Raw genomic sequence first — 18,204 nt, 5'->3', positions numbered from 1 at the left:
CATTTTATCCCTCCACATTTTGATTATTAGTCCAGAGGTCACAGAGCTGTGGACAATTTGAAATATCACCACTACTGCCTTTCCTAAGTATATCAAAGACTGCCCTTATTCTGTTTTGCAAATACACAAGGTTTTGACACCTTTATTATATGGTGCATACAACAAAAGCATGATAAGGAAAAATCATTATGACATTTCTTGAAGAGTTAGTGTGAATGAAGTAAGCCATGTTTAAAATTTAATATATTTACCCAAAATATGTTCTATCTTGTGCTAACATAAGTGAACATAATGCTCCAGTGATTGCTCAAGCCAGATTTCAACAAATGTTCTTGTGAGCACAAACATATCTTGTAAATGTTGGCAGAAAACTAAAGAAGCATCACATATATTGTCAAAGTGAGCCATGATATATGAAGCAGAACCATACAAATTCACTAAGATGGTGGACTTAAGATGTATCCTGGAAAGAACAAACCCTAACTCTGGCAGCAATACAGGAAAGCACTTTAGCATATTCTTAATTCTAAGCATATGCTTAAATCTATTCTTATTCACAAAAAAACACCATCATGTGTTTAATTCCTGTTGACTTCAGTGGGGTTTAAACACTTTGCTGAACAGGGATGGATTTATGCAGGCGATTAAAGTTAAGCACAATCACAAGTGCTTTCTGAATCAAAGTGCACGAAAGCAAACAAAGTTGAAGGAGATCTTTAGAAACCAGAAGAGGCTTTATACAGACAATAGGCTAATCATGCTACAGTAGGAAGAGATGGAAGACTAACTAGATTTAAGAGGAATGGTTAGTGGTACTACTTTTCTCTTACAATGAACAGATTAGACTGTAATGGAATACATACATTTTAATAACATCTAATTTTTTTAATATATAATTTGCAAAAGAAAAAATATCACTTTTGGGCGAGAATCTGCAGACCAAGTTTCTGCCTGGTGCACTTTTTTAAAGGTGTTGTAGTAAATGCAAAACAAGTGAGATTTAGAGTAAAACTGTGGTGACAACCACAACTAACAGCATGACTACTGAATTCCTCTGGATATTACAGGTTTTTAAAATCAACCTCTAAAAAATAATCTCTTGCTAGTGTCTACAGTATTTTTGCCTAGCTGCGAACAAAATAGATGAAGAACTGTATAGAGAATATGAACATTAATTAGAATGGAGGAGTAATTTCCAACTGTTCAGATGAAACTTGATTTGGATTTTGAGAATAATACAAACTGCTTTTATTACACTTTCCTTATGCTTTGCAGGTACAGTATTGTCATGTGGGAAGCATGTCTAATTGTGTAGTGATCCAAGTGCCACATTTAATACTGTTATGGTTCAGCAATTCTGTGTTTGTAAATGGTGTACACAATGTCTTAATTAGAACTTACACTGAATCTGTGCCTTTCTATTTTTAGATCCTTTTTTTTCAAATTAATAATTAGGGCATTATGTAATTCAGATGTTCTTGGAATTGGTCCGATAAAAACATATTTCTGCAAGCACCTTCTCTCCTCCCCCCGCTTAACCATCACTACATAAATTCATCTTTTGAATATTAGTAGCGTATTTATAAATTAGTATTTTTTCCTGTTTGATTTGAATTCTATTTCATGCTTATGTCTGTCAGGATAAGATGCAAAAGAGAGATATACAACGGGGAGGAGGGGTGTTCCTACTGCCAGGGAATATACAGTTATAAAATATTTCATTGACTGACTCTTGGTTAGAATCATAATCACATCCTGGGAGCCTGAAATTGAAATCTGTTTTCTTACTGAATATTTTCCATCCAGTGTATGTGTTGAGTTATTTATTATGTATGGTTGTTTACTATTACTTTGTTCCTCCTGGCAATGATACATTAATGTATTAATTCTGTCTTTCAAAAATCTTCATTTATCCATCTATTTCACATACATTTTAAAAATTACATTGACTGACAAAAAGTCCTTCATAAATGTCAGAAAGAAAAGGGTCAAAATTTGAAATCCAAAAAGCTTAACAGTGTTCCCTTAAAGAGAGGAATTTTCCATCGGGAAAACCACCGTACTGTAGCTTACTTAAATTTACACCTACATATACCATATCTTTTACATTTTAGAAGAGTGCATGTATCCTTAAACCAGTCAGCCTTTTTGCATCCTTTCCCTTTTAGGGAAAAAGTTGTGACAGAAGTGTGACTCTCATCGCACATGTTTTTATTTAATATAATTTTAATAATTTTGCTAATATTTGCAAACAAGATTTCATTACTCTATTCCCCATTTGCTCCTCTATGCTAGGTCCCAATTCAGGAAAGCACTTAAGCACATGCTTAATTCCAATTGAAGTTAATGTGACCTAAGCATATGTTTAAAGTTGAACCTGCTTTCTTGAATTAGGGCCTTATTCTGGAGTGAAATAACTTTTAATATAAAAATAGACAAATTATGAGTTCATAAATAAAAGATTATAACTTTACAGTAGCGTCAAAGCAGAAGGGGAAATTTGGAGACAACAAACTCATTAAAGCACATAGCAAGAGAAATAAAAATAAAGCCACTTGAAAAATAAATAGCCATTCTCACTTGTCTTCATTTGATCCAAAATGAAAGTTTCAATGCACAGGTACTGAATGAAAAATTGATGACTATTATATTGACCATGAGATCTTTAAACCAATGATATGTTCAGTTATATGAACATGGAAAACTGTTGACACTCAAACAATAAAATGGTATGAAATAAAACTAATGTAAAATGTTAATGTTACTATCTTGTGTTAGCAGTACCATTCTGAAATCTCAAATTTATATGCAATTTTATGTATTAACATTTAAAAAAAATCAGCCAGACTCTCAGCTATATATACTGAAAAAAGAGAATCTATTTAATTTTTTGGCTTCTCTTGTATATTTTTATTTTAAGGATTCAGCTTGACACAGTAATAGCTATATGAGTAAGATCTGTGTTGACTAACCTAGGGAAGTCCCTCTTTCAGCTCACATGGTAGACTTTGCTTATTTTTACTTTTTGAATTAATACTAGATTTACAACTTAACAGAATCTACGCTACCATCAATGTACACAGGTAGCTATCAATAAGGCTCAGACCCTGCAAGCTGGTCTGCTTGGGTGACCCTCTGCCCCTTTTGGAGGCCACTGACTTCAGAGGGTCTGCCTGACTGGAGCAGCTTGCAGGATTGAGGCCTAACACTGGAAACATCTGTGGCAGAATAGTCACATATGCTTTCATGTCTTAGAGCTATATGCTCCTATGTTTTATGAGTCAATACAGGACAAAAGACTGAAGCTAGAGCTGGCCAAGATTTTTTTAACTGTATTTTTATTGTTTTTATATAAAATATAAACATAAAGCAAAATATATATAAATACATGCACAAGATGTAAATATTATATAAATAACAAAATCCAGTGTCACTATTTGTAAAACCTGGATCAGAACAGAACAAACCCTTAACCCATAGAGATCATGTAGGGCATCAATTATTAAAGTGATGTGTAAATATAACCTCTGAGCATCAGGGACTAATAGATACTAAACTGCAAAAGCATGCAATAGTTGCATGTGTGACCAGACATCCTCATATTTTCCCCAAGTGTTTCTATTAGAGCAGATTTTTCCATTAATGCAGTTCTAAGACAGCTCACTAAGCCAGTCTGTGTATGAGACAGGAACTGCAGATTTCTATTTTCTCAACTTTGGCCACTTCTTAATGTTAACTGAGAATACTAACTAATCCAGCACCCCTAAAACACACAAGCTTGCAGAAGGAAAGATAGCAACACTTAAAATTTGAGAGAGCATGGAATACAGTGTTCCAGAACACATGCCTTTTTGGACAGATATGGAAGATGTGTGAAAGATTGGCATGTGGCTGTTTGGATCTCCAACATTCAGTGTGTGTTTCCAATCTAGCCTCAAAACCAAATGTTCTGGAGTCCAGTAATACCTGTTCAATATCTTGTTCTGGAAGAAATCGCAAGGATAAAGAACTTGAAGTATCTTTCACATTAAGCCAGATATCTTCCCAGGTTTCTGTTGTGACAGTGAGGGCTAAGTTCTTCCCATTTTCTTTTGAGATTCAGATTTTAAGGATAATGGGAAAGCATTAAGCCCCCTATAAGTAATTCCTACAAAGTGACCTTTTGTTTCCTTATTTCTTAGCATGTTGGTCTAAAGGTGACAGAGTCGAAACAGACCAAGTATCCGCTATCCTTGCATGAATCCTTGAGCATGACTGCTGAAAGAAGGAACTGTGAAGACAGCGGTAGTTGATATTTGTTACACATGTAATCGAAGCAGGTCAGTTTATGATCTTGCATTATATCTTTAATTTTTGTTAATCTTTTTTCTATCCAAATGGTCTTAAACATGGAGTTGGCCTTGATCCTGAGATACAGGTATGCCATAGTAGTATGAGAAGAGAATTAGTAAGATAGGATGCTGTAATCATCTGAAGTGGTCAAGAATCCTTGAATGACATGTTTTTTGGTTGAAAATGGCAGTCGCTGAAACCAAAATTTCTCACAGGAAAGAGTAATTAACATTTTTTTTAAAACTTAAAAACAAAAAAGGAAAACAGTTCTGAATTTTTTTCCAGACTTTTGGTTCATTAATATTTTCAAGATAGACTTTCTGTCCCTGTTTGGGATGGGAAATATTTTTTAAATCTCAAAAATTTACAGGGGATGTGAATAACCATTTCCCACCCAGCTCTACTGAACTGCCCTGTTTCACTAAGGCTATATCTACACAAGTTAGGGGTATGATTCCGTGTCAGAGGGCACATATTTGTGCTAGCTCTCATCAAGCTAGTGAGAGTGTAAATAGCAGTGTAACCATGGTAGCACTGTGGAAGAGAATAATACCTCTGTGGTATAGCTTCATATCAGTGTAAACTCCTGAAATGAAATAATTCAAAACATCTATGATACGGGGTGATGGAGAGAACCAGATTAGAAGGTGTAAACTAGAAACTTGAGTGAATTAGAGGAAACTCTAGAGAGGTCTAAAATACATCAATAAAAATATTGCAAATTGAGACTGCCTTAGACAACAATAGTTTGTCACACAGTGGCAACATACTCACTGGGTGATTTGCAAGACCACTATAAACTTGGAGTTTATAGGAGAAAGGACTAAAGGAGAATTCAAACCCAGGGAAGGGCAAGCGTCAAGTGGTAAGGGTTCCACCCAAGGATGGCAGGTCCCGAGCTCTGTTCTGAGTGGTACCTTGTCGCCAGCCAATCTGCTCACTTATAGGAATCTGCTGGCTGGCTCTTGGCACTTTGAGAGGGTAAGGGTTGGGGGTGCCATGTGCTGCGGTGGGTGGCCTTTTTACCATGTAGAGGCCTGCAGTGGTATAAACTGGTCCAATAGAAGATACTACCTCACTCACTCTACCTCTCTCTAATATCCTGGAACTGACAAGGCTGCAACAACACTGCATACAGTCATGTCTGTCCTTCGCTCCACCTGCGTTTGCAGCGTCATGATAACTGAGCTGAAAGCTGATGGCTTTGCAAAGATCTGTAGATAAATAACACACAAACTTTCACTTGGATGGCAACCCACTGACCCAAATCAGTCAGTTGACCACTTTCTGAAACGGTGTACCTATTTAGTAAGGAAGTGTATATGCTTGTGAATGTGTTTTAAAGACTGTCACAGAATTACGGTGGATCTTTGTTTTCTAACAGGTCTCAAACGAGACTGCTGCCAAGTAGTCTTAACATAGAACAAATCACTGTGGTTAAAGATTACAGATCATTCTAGGTGTAGACAGAGAAAAGTGTGCCAGCTTTTTGAACTGCACCTAGTCTGTACAATCTGTCATAAATGTAGGAGTTTGTTAGACATTAGAAGTGTTAGCCAAATCCTGGGGCTAGTATCATTCAATGGGAAACAGATAATAGTAAGGGTTGACTACTATAGATCTATCAGGAAGAATAGATCAAATTTTCTTGTGAACCAGTTTGCGATTGTTTTTCCTCTGGTGTGTTAACAATACAGGACTGCAGGAGCTAATAACTAATTGGCACAAGTGAGGCCGTATTCTGAGGGACTCAGTCAAAAATCTAATCAAAGATACCTTCCCAAGATAGAAAATAATACTTATACTCAATTACTATTGTGGTTATGGGATAAGATTCTGAAAACCTGAATGGTTGTATTGACCAATTTTCTAGTTAGTTTTAGCCAAATCTTAGTCCAATACCATTTTTGCCTTCTTATATCCTATATCATTAGCTTGTGTTAAGGATATTGAATAAAGCTCTATAAAACCAAATTCATCTTGAGTCCTTTTACTTTAGTTAAGCAACCAAAATTAAAAGAACCCTAAAAAGTTGGTATGGGTAATCAGTTATGCAGTTGCTTAACTAAGTTTCATTTTATACCCTATCTTTCTTGCACTAGACTTTAAACAAAGTCTTTGGAGATCTTTGCAGTAAGTAAATTGACGTTTCCCATGTGACAGATGGTTATGAAAAGGAATTAACCATACACTGCTTATTACAACTTCTGGATAAAGTGAATATAAATGCGACAGAAACATGAAAAGCAACCCAAGAGATCAAAGTGGTATGATGGAGGTCATTCATAGTAGGGGTATTTAAGCAGTTTTAATTTACTTTCTTGTTTTGACTTGAGTTTCTAATACTGATTTTAATTGCATTTTTAAAAATATGTAATTTTGAATATGCTAGGTGTAAGAATTTAGCTATGGAAAACAAAGTTGGTACTTAAAAGGCTTGGGCCTTTTCTGATTTTTGTTTGGTTTAAATCTTGTGGAATTTGATTATACGGTGCATTCCAGTTACCTGCCACAGCAGGCTCCTGTATCAGGACTTGCTGATTATTACTTACGCATTGTTTCAATATGACTTCTTGAAGGATTTCATTTAATACAGATTAATACTTTTAATAAACTGTGGTTAATTGAAGTCTCTGAGCTTCGTTAAGTACTGTTCAGTGAAGTGGATTAGTTGGTTTAATTTGTTGCTCTCTCACAGAAAATAAAGGTTGAACAAAGTAATTACTTTTCCCCAATGGGTTACTAAGGGGTGACATTACTATAGTGCTCATGGCTTCAATATTTCCAGCAATTTTCTATTTTACAGTTGTTCATATGTTTCAATAAACTTTGATACTAAGCTGTCGCTAATGGCATCCCCAACAGGTTTAGCTTTTAAATAGAACACTTGAAGTTCACTACCAGGAATACCTTGCTAATTATATGATTAATAATTGTGCTCAAGGTATTGTTCACTCTCATCAGAAAGTATTTTTAACAATTTTTAAAGTTGTCTGTACATAATCTAAAAATAAGTTTAAAAATGGTAATTCTGCTGTAGGTAGGATGCTATATTACTTATGTTACAGAAGCCTAGGCCAAGATTTCATTTCTCACTCATTAAACCCTACTGTAATAGTCATACCTTTAGATTACCTAAAGGTCATGTGCAAGAAAACAAAATGTTCTGCCTCATTGCTGCATAAAGTCTACTAATATTCTTAAGGGAAAGAATTTAAGATTCAATCTAAAAAAAAATAGTACAGGGAAACTATCACATCATCTGCCCCCCTTCCCGGCCCTTTCTCTGTGACTGACAACTGCTATAAACTTTGAGGATTCTTCTATTTTTCCCCCCACATAAAAAGAGCAATCATATTCTTTATCAGGCTTATGTTAGACAAAAGGAAAATACCAATAAAAATGAATTTAAGCGTCCAAGAGAAACCACTATCTTTTCTATACAGGCTGCAGTAGTTCGGTAACAAAACAGAAGCTGTGTCTGCACACAGGAAGAACTCCTACCAAACTCAAAAAAGTGTAGTACCGAGAAACCACAGGCATCTCTCTCTCTCTCTCTCACAGACAGATTCCTTTTTTACATAAAGCATTAGTTATACCACTAAAAGTTTATTAAAGGGCAATTCTCTCCCTGCAGGCAATGGAATTGTGGTTCTGCTGTGCAGCTGTATACTGTGAAGATGTAGTCTGCATTACCGTATCTGCGGCAATGCAGTGGGGTGGATACATAGTGGGCTGGGAGTGTGCACTGGGAATCCTCAATGAATAGGATATTGCAATGACTGAGGCTGATGGGAGCACAGCAGCCCTCTAAACACATCTCTTCTCTCCCAACCATACCGCTCGCAGGGCTGGCTGTGTTACCTGGGGATTTTCCTATACTGGGGGAATTCCCCAGCTGTTTGGGGATCTGACCAACACTTGATAGACTTGGTACCTATTAACTGCAGTAAACATAGAAGATGTCCCCAGTTTCTCATCGTCAGCTGGTAAAAGTAGAATCTTATCCTCTATGTGGACCTATCCCTAGAGAGGGACATTACACTGTGTATATTACACTATGTTCAGAATGCAGAATGTTTGGCTATAAAATGCAAACCATTTTCTTAAAAAAAAAAAAAAAAAAGAGTGATATACCCTTAGGGTGGAATAAAAATGAGGTAAGATTACAGGAAGGAGAAAATTTTAAAAAAAATATCTAAACATATTTTTGAACATCTGATTCAGATTGTTGTTACTGCAATTCCCTCCAAAGCTTTCTTGTTAGTGGCTCAGAGACTTCAACTTGAATAGCCTTTCAAGTGCTGTAGGAAAGTATAAAGTCTGGGGAGGGAAAAAGGTATTTTACATAAAGAATTGTACCTAGGAAACTTGTTATTCTGGTACTCACTGGTAATGAGAACAATTTGCATTCAATTTATATTTTTAATGAAATCCTAAAGCTTTGGCCATGAACCACACAGTAATATTAAAATTCCAGCTAGCTGAGATGAAGACTTAAAAATAAGAAAAAGCAGCCACAGCAGCCATCAGACCAGCTTTGACATTTTTAAAGCTCATCACCACAAAAACTGAATTGAAACTTCCCATGTGACAGTGGCTTCTGAGAAGGAACTAGCAATATATGTTCCATCCACTGGTTATTAGAGTTTTTGAATAACACAAACAGTGATGTAATACATGCATACGTATAGATATGTTTGTGCATGTGCATAAGTCAGTCTTTCTCCACACACACACACCCTTTTAAGGGTGGTGTTCTTTCACAATCTAAAAAATATCCACTTTGGTTACTGTGCAAGAGTCAAGTCACTAAACATGCCTTTGGGTGGTTTTGGGGGAAAAATCCTGTTTAAGCAAAGCAAGCACAATGTTCCACAAAAAAGTATGTTCACCTCAGTCAGGGATGGGATGGGGTCAGTTCCAGAGGGAAAACTATCTATTTCCCAACTTATATCTACTTTTTATCCAAGTCTTCTCTTTTCTTAGAGAGTGATGGGTCAGTTGGTGTCACCCACTGCATAGTCACTCTCTTCCTCAGGGAAGATTCTTGCGTCATGAAGGGTATATCTACACTAGAGTTGGAAGGTGTAAATTCCAGTTGAAGGAGACATACCTGTGCTAGCTCTGATTGAGCTAGTAGTAGCATGAGCAGCAAGAGGGAGTAACCACCCCAGTACAATCCTCTCTGAGACCATAAGTACACATTTGGAGCACCAAACCCCTCCCACTACTCAGGGCCCCATGGCTACATTTCTATTTTTAGCATGCCGGCTCAATCAGAACTAGAGCAGGCAATGTCTCCTTGAGCTGGATTTACACCTTCAATTCAAAGTGTATACATACCCTAAGCCTCAAGCCTTGGTGTAAACTTCCCTCCTCACCCTTATGTCCTCTTCTTCCTGAACTACAATACCATAGGCTTGACACTTCTGGCCAATGTTGTGGAAACAGGAAGATTTAAATCTGTCTCCTAAGCAGACCATTAATCTCTTCCCACCTTAAGCCAATGAGGACTTTTGTACACCCATCACAATTATTTAGAAATGCACTCAATTTTTTTTATATAAAGTGCTGGACTTCATATATTTGTTATGAAAACAAGTTTAGCCAGTTTCCTCTATTGTGAGCTATGAGTTTTCATAATAATAATTGTCCCCTATGGCTCACTTTAAGTAAGCGTTATGTACATTTCTCCCTTAGTTTCCTATAAAGTTAAATTGTTTTTTTATCTCTAGCAGTGGAAACAAGAATCATTGGCACAGCAGTGCAGGGAGGGTTTGTTCAAGGTGCTCCTAGCTTCCGGACAATCCTTTCAAAACAAAGGCAAGATGGAGTACTGGTATGATTACATATACATATCAGCACTCTGTAATAAGTGGAAAATCTGCCTTCATACATTTGATATTCATCACTTTGAAGTCCTAGCTGTAGTGCAGTTGTACTTGCAGTCAATAATTCACTGGAATTTTATGAAGTAGTCACAGTTTATCCTTATTTCACATTCTCTGTGAATATAAACTCAATGTCTGAGTCAAGCTTCTGAATCCATAATGTTTGAGTCGGCTAAAATTAGACAAAAATATTCACCTGTTTCTGCTGATTAGAGAAGAGCCAAAAACAGAAAAATTTCAATTTCATGGATTTGTTATTAAAAAAAATCATTCCACAGAGTTTCATTTATTTTGGCAAAAACAAATTGGAGTTTTCCCTGGATATTGTGTGGCAGAAGAGATGTATTCTTCCAGAAAAACTTGTTTACTTTGCAAAAGCAAAGAGTCTGGGACCTTATAAACATCCACCATGAAGTTTGCTGGCAGAAATAGCAATGTCGTCTTCACCCTGAACACTCACAAAAATAAAAGGAGTCATTTTGTACAGCTCTGATGAAGACTCCTGCTATTTAAGGGGGGATTAAGGCTCAGGATTTGATGTTGCTCCTAATAGTATTTTTGTTACTGACTTCAGTAGGTTCAGGACTCAAGGTCAGATTTTTGAAGACACTTAAAAATCCCACGAGGCACCTATCTCCATCCTTAAGTGCCTAAATATCTATTAAACATCTGGCCCTCAGTCCTGAGTTTGTACTAAGCTCTAACTCAGGCAGACTCCCATTGACTTTGATGCAAAGAATTAGGAAGGATTTAGCAGAATGAATATCAAAGAAACCAATTCTGAATTTAAAGTCGAAGTAAAACTTAAAAATAACATCTGCATTTACCAAACAGATTGGGACCAAAATGAGTCCTGGATCTGAGCCATAATAATTTGTCACACAATAGCTCCCAACAGTTATTTACTGGATGACTGCTGATATCCTGCCATAGATCTGCTGCAATACCTGATGGAATTGGCACACTCTTGATGTTAAATCAAGCTCTGTAGTCCTGATCTTGATCTTCCTACATCAGGAGTAACTATATGGAAGTCAACGGAATTACGTCAATGTCAGAGAGATTAGAATGAGGCCCTATACATTTTTATGAATAAATATTTGAGCATGTTAGGGGTATTTTTTTTGTTACTTTCTAAATTCCCTACATTTTCTGAAGGATTGTGTCAAGTTACAAACAGGTCAGGGAGGGTGAATGGGAATTCCAAGGTGAAGATGACAAATGGTTTATCAATAGGAGCTCAGTCTGCAAGCTGTTGAGTGTTCTTAGCTCTCAGTGACTTCAAAGAGGGTGATAAACTATGCTCTTCCTCACAGGAGCGCTCAACAACTGCAGAATTAAGACCTAAGAGCGAGTCTGAATGGGAAATGGAGCAGGAACAAACAGCAACACTGCTAATAATCAAATTTTACCTGTCTGTCAGCATACTAACTGCACAGCCACACAAGCAGTTGAAATTTTGTCTAACCACCTGGATACCTTGGATATATTTATTTTTAAATTTCCCTCATAGTTTGCCACTGAGGCCTCATTCCTGAATTTCTTGCATGCTCCTAAATTGCACTGAATCAAATGCACAAGGAAGGCAGGGCTAAGTCGTAAAACAGGTAAATACGTGAAAACACCTATTGAGCACATATTAAAAAGAAAGATTTGGTGAGGCCACACAGTGCGGGGGGGTGGGGGGGGGGTGAGAGAGAGCATGAGCGCACACGCGAGATAGACCATGAGGACTGCACTGATAGATAAGCAGTATATTTTGTGGTCAGTCCATCAGTTTAGTTTTACTAGTTTCAGTATGCCTGACCCAGAATATGTTTAACTACTAAATAAATACTGTATGTTTAGTTTAATAGGGAAAGCCCCAGTCTCCAGACAATGTATAATTGCAATGGTCTCAAGTTGCAGTGTGGTAGATCTCGGTTGGATATTAGGAAACACTATTTCACTAGAAGGGTGGTGAAGCACTGGAATGGGTTACCTATGGAGGTGGTGGAATCTCTATCCTTAGAGGTTTTTAAGGCCTGGCTTGACAAAGCCCTGGCTGGGATGATTTAATTGGTGCTGGTCCTGCTCTGAGCAGGGGATTGGACTAGATGATTTCCCGAGGTCTCTTCCAACCCTAATATTCTATGATTCATAACAGTGTGTGTTCTGTAGCAGTTAGGCTTTAAGAATGATCCATTCCAATACATTCTTAAAACATTTAAAGCAATGACTGAAGCATACTCAGCACTGTGAAAAAGATAAACAATCTTATAAAATTATCACAGATCCTGATCCACTGAAAATTTGAAGACTGAGCACCCAGCTCTTCAGTTAGAATCCTCTATGCAGAGCACACATAGGACTGGACTCAGTTTTTATTCCCCTTCTTTTATATATTCCAACTGCTTAAAAAATCACCTTTGAAATAAAAGCCAGTCAAAAGACAGAAAAATGTATCCTTAGCCTTCATCAGTAATAGAATTTTCTTTCTGATTGATCTTATAAAAGATTAATATCTAAATTGAAACAGGACTGAATTCAGCCTTAAACTCTATGGACTTTGGCCCAAAGACGACAAGAGAATAACTGTTTGCCCAGGCAGACTTAATAGCCTGCAAAATTAATTTTCAATGCAATCAAATCTACAGTGTTCTTGCCACATTAAATCTTTCAGGCCCTAGTTACAGCATGAATGATTTATATGGCCTTTACACAGGGTTTTCAGGTATTCTGTCTGGAGAATTGTGCAGTGTGTTTATTCTGAGAAAGTTCTAAACATGGCTAGCATCAGAGGCCTGAACAGAGTTCCTTGATATTTGAGGCAGAGGAGACTAAGAGGAAACAGGAGTTAAATGTAATTTTTTTTATCCCTAATTACTTATTTAAGTTTGGGGTACATTTCTGGCTCACTAGTCACACCATTCAATTAAAGACTGATCCTATTTCCCAGTGACAGTCATTACCTGACACAGGTTCCACATTATTCAATAGAACAATTGGCCACAACACAGTGAAAGGGTGCTCAAGTCCCTAAAGGGAATAGGGAGAAAAACTGCACAAGAGAGCATTAACCAACTGGTGACTGTTCAGAGTGGTAATGGGCTAGGTTATAACAACCATGCAACACTGTCTGTCCATGTAAGTCTTACAGTTATTTAACAAATTAAACAAAAGTGTTCAACTTTTCCCACACTTGAAATTTGCAAGTATAAATTTAGACAGACCACACTCAGCTGTCATTACACTACTGAGTATTACTAAGATTCTTGACACACCTGGGTACAGAGAATAAGCGAGGAAACAAACATCCACGTACCAGCTAAGGCATTAACTTTAACTAAAAGCGTATCTTCTGATGATAGCTAAAGACATGCTCCTTGCTTTTTTGTTTTGTTTACTGTTTTTGTTTCTAACAAAATTTTAATATAAGCAAACCCTCAGAACAAAAAACGAACAACCTCCCCCAAGCCCACTAGGTAACATTAATTTTATTGCCTTTCCTTTAATAAAAATGAATAATACCTCACATGATTTTCTAAAAACAGTAATTAAATTGCAGTGACAGAACCTGTTTCTTTAAGATCCCTACTGAAACCTTAGAGGCAACTCTACAGAAGCAGCCCACTTTTAGCAATTAAAGTGTTATGTGCTTAACAATTTCCATAATTTACTGCAATTAGCTTGTTTCCATTTTACCATCATTGCCTTATGCCCTCAGCTACATGTTATACAACACAGGCCAACTATTTACCTTAACCTAACAATCTCAGCTACATGCCTGAAAACCAAAAACAACAAAACACGCCATGGCGTAGCTCCTTTTGGCTCATACATTGACAGCTGACATTTTCATCACAAAGAGTAACAATTTACTGTACCTATCAGGAGTGCTGGCCTTCTGAAAACGGAAACAGGTTAAAATAAAACCTGTGTTCTCTTTAGCTGTCAAATAATTATACTAATATTTTCGCAAAAAGAAATGGCAATGCCATATTGCAGGACAGTTTCTGTACTGTGTATAATCATATCTTGAAGCTTGTAAAAGATTCTTCTGTAACATTCAGATTATTTTGTTTATGCTGCTTCTAGTCTAATTATGGTTCTGGTTGCACTGCTTACCACAAATAGCATGGAGCAAGTGCTATATATACCCCAAATGACTTTACAATACCATTCTTATGTATTCCCAGTCCAACTCCCATTGCATTCATTAGGGGTCCTCAGACTGTTAGTTACATTACAGTCTTAGGGTCTGATGCATGTGACAGCAGTGCCTAATTAAACAGGGACAGAACAAAATGCATCTGTAGATAACATTTCAAAAGTGCCTAAGGGTATATCTATATTGCAATCACATGGTGGGAATGATTGCAGCTCAAGTAGATATATCCAAGCTAACTTTCATCTATCTAGCTTGAGTAATGGAGCAGTAGCAATTCATGCTTCAGTGTGGGTCTAGTCTTATGAATATTTACCCAGAGTTCCTGGCAGGTTTGTCCAGCCCACACTGCCATGGCTTTACTGCTCTGGTACCTGAGCGAGCTAGATTAAAGCTCTCTCAGGTAAGTCTACTTGAGCTGCAGTCACACCCTGTAATTGCAGTATAGGCATACCCCAAGTGACCTAGCAGCCTAAGTCCTATTTTCAAATGTGACAGCCACCTAGGAGCCTCTCGCTTTTGAAAATGGGACTTTGGCACTTTTGAATAATTTATCCTAAAACTGATTTGTTATAGAAGTATTTTTTGTAAATATTAAAGCAAAATAATTTAAAGCAATTACTAAACATCTTGCTTTTTCTGTCTGATTCATGATTAAATATGAACGTATAATTGCTAGATGAGATTTGCAGTGGAAAAATTCTTTTGTTTATGGGATCTGTGATTAAGTAAAGGCCTTCACATCTACGACTATGCATGAGCTAAGTCCTTAAGCCCTTAGTCAGTCAAAAGACTGAGTAAAGACTTCAGAATTTGACCCTTTACGTTTAACAGAAATCAAGAAGAACTGCAAAAATCAACTATTTTGTTACTACTGCAGGCATTTTTTGACCACACCTAATCCTCTTTATTTAGGGCTTGTCTATACTAAGCCATAGTGCAGTCTATGGGGCTGTGAACTGCAGAGTGCACCAAAATGTTCCGCTCTAACTACCCATGTAGACTCTGTTGGCATGAACTAAGAAGTACTTACTTGTGACAATGTAGTCTATGTTAACATGAACTGGCTACTTTTCAGTTTGCTCAAGCAGTGTCCACACTGGGCAGTTAGAGTGTACCATTTTGGTATGCCCTGCAATTCAGACACCCCAAAGCCTGCACGGCCATGTAGACATAGCCTCAGGGTATGTCTACACTTAAACTGCTACCGTGACATAATGGCAGCTGCACCTCTGTAGCGCTTCAGCATAGACACACTCTACAGAGGTGGGAGGGGGTTCTTCCATTGCTGTAGTTAATCTACCTCCCGGAAAGGCAGTAGCTAGGTCAAGGGAAGAATTCTTCTGTTGACCTACCAATGTCTACACCCAGGTTAGGCTGGCATAGCTATATGTCTCAGGATTTTTCACACCCCGAGGGATGTAGCTATGCCGATGTAAAATGTCAATGTAGACCAGCCCGTAGTTTAACTTACTCAGACTAAGCAGCACATGAAAATGACATTTGTCCTTTTTGCCTGTCAAACATTTAAAAAAAAAATCTGTTTTTACTCTTCACTCCCCCCCAGACAGGATTTTATTCTCTTTCTTATAGATTCCTCTCCCCCCCCCCCCCCCCGAAGAACAGATATCAAAAGATTTCACATAAAATTATGGATCTTTCCCTGAAGCCATTATAAGAATAAAAGTAGTGCTAACAGTTGTGCAGTCATGGGATGACAAATGTGAATGCCTTAATTGGTCTACTGGACCAGAGAAACGAGCTTGTTTTTAGTAATGTCACTTCTAATACATAATGGTAGTAAAGAACAACGGAACAGCCTATTTCCCACCGATATCTTCAAAGCCTTGCAGACTGCCATTTGAACCATTCATTAATTACCTCTGGCACAGACTTCAGCAAGCTCCATTAAGCCAAAACCAAGAATATTAATTGTATTTTGCTATAACAAAATAGTAGTAATTATGATGTTTCACAAATATTTGGGTTACTTTTACGGAGCATTTAATGCACAGCAAGAACTAAGTAATACTGCAGATTCATTGGAAGGTCACTGTTTTTCTGTCTCAGCATCTCCTGATCTTGAAAATGCTGAGCCTCCTCAACTCCTGTTGATGTCAATGGAAGGTGCAGGCAGTCAGCACCTCACAGGATAAGGCCCTTTAACGGTGACTTTTATTGTCCAACAGAGAGGTAAGCATGAAAACACTGGATCAAATTCTCCCATTAGACAAACATTTGTAACTCCATTAAAGTGTATAGGAGTTGTGTTGGAATATCGGAAGGCAGAATTTGATGTTTACTTGCATATATGCTTAGTGGTGATGTGAGGGACACATACAATACAATTCCACACATACCATACAATTTTATCTTTGGTAAAAAACATGGCTTACAATCTGCAAATACAATTTGCCTTTTAAGGCGTGGTTACCGTGGTGGTGGGGGGCCTCCCTTAACCTTTTATAATGAATCAAATAGAATTCTCAAAGTTTTTTCTTTCAGGCTCCAATTCAGGAAAGCATTTAAATATGCTCTTAAGCTCATCTCTGTTCAGAACAGCAGTTAAGCAGATGCTTAAGTCTCATTGCCTCAATGGGATTTAAACACATAAGTGCTTCCCTGAATAGAGATGTTTTTCTAAATTGAGGCCTCAGTTTGCCAAAGACAGAGTAGTTAAAAAAAACAAACAGAATCCTGGATTCTACAATTTATTTCAGTCTTTTACCTGCTGACCTGGAAGCAGCTAATTATCCTAGGAGAGGAAAAGTATCACCTACAGAGAGAAAGTAGTATGTGTTTTTCCCATACAGTAGAATCCTAAATATGTTAACATCATTTAACAGGAATGGAAAACAATCATTTCTATATATTAAGCAATTAAGGTTTAATTGGCTATTATGAAAATAATGACCATAAACATAAGGAACCAATATCTGGAGGGTGCGGTGGGTTACAGGTTTTCCCACGGTGTCACAACACCTACTAGCCTTGCAGCCAGGTGAAAATTACCAATGCTGCTATGCTCCCCAAAAGACCATGTCCTTAAAATGGAAAGGAGTGAGTTGCATACTTTTTATATACTCTATTTAAATGTAACATACTGTCAGTCAACATTCTCTTTAATACATTTCAAGAAATGTAACTTACGATTTTTCTCTTTCTTGCATTATAACTTCTTTCCCATCCTGGCTTTAGTGACTTTTTCCTCTATTTCCCTATAATAGATTATAATGCATGTTTTCCTGAATGATTTTCACTGTTTTCTCTTTTACTCCACTCCCTAGGCTCTCTCTTTTGTTTTGTGTTCTCTACTGGCTCTTCTAAATATTTTCATTCCTATCTTTTCCCACAAAAGCCCGCTCTCTCTCAAAACAGTACTTCTCTTTTCTAGCGTATCACATCAATCTCTCTCACCCAACATCAGTCCACACACTCACTCACACTTATCTGGGCATTTCCCCCTAGATACTGATGTCCCTTCATCCTTTTGGTCTTAAGGTAGTAGCTTAGTTTGGAAATTTTATCAGACACTTAATATCCTCTAAAATAAACTACTAGCTAACAACTGAAACAAAGGAGGAAAGGGAGGAGGGAAGGAGTTACTGGCCAGGGGCAATGCCCAGGTGAAAAGCCAAACCTTCCCTGCCCCCATAGTTCAGAGGGTTGATGTGGGGGGGGGGTGTAAGACAACAAGAAGAGTGCTCTCTCTGAGCCCTGCTTAACAGCCTCTGATACATATGAAGCCTCCTCCACCAGCTGCTGGAAGGTGAAAAAAATTCTCTACCTCTTTCCCTGCCTTCCACCCCCTTCTACTCTACCCCTTTCATT

At 37.5% G+C, this 18,204-nt stretch overlaps 1 long non-coding RNA gene across 1 annotated transcript; it reads left to right on the top strand.

Annotated features, from left to right (window-relative positions):
• The first annotated feature begins 724 nt into the window (after positions 1-724).
• Positions 725-16,540, top strand: LOC311521420. Its single transcript, XR_014711896.1, has 3 exons — positions 725-805; positions 4,182-4,319; positions 16,444-16,540. It is a non-coding gene; the product is annotated as an uncharacterized lncRNA (long non-coding RNA).
• Positions 16,541-18,204: the final 1,664 nt, after the last annotated feature.

The sequence above is a fragment of the Lepidochelys olivacea genome, assembly GCF_965140295.1.
Source record: "Lepidochelys olivacea isolate rLepOli2 genome assembly, chromosome: 5".
NCBI lineage: Eukaryota > Metazoa > Chordata > Testudines > Cheloniidae > Lepidochelys > Lepidochelys olivacea.
This window is presented reverse-complemented; position numbering and strand designations above follow the sequence as displayed.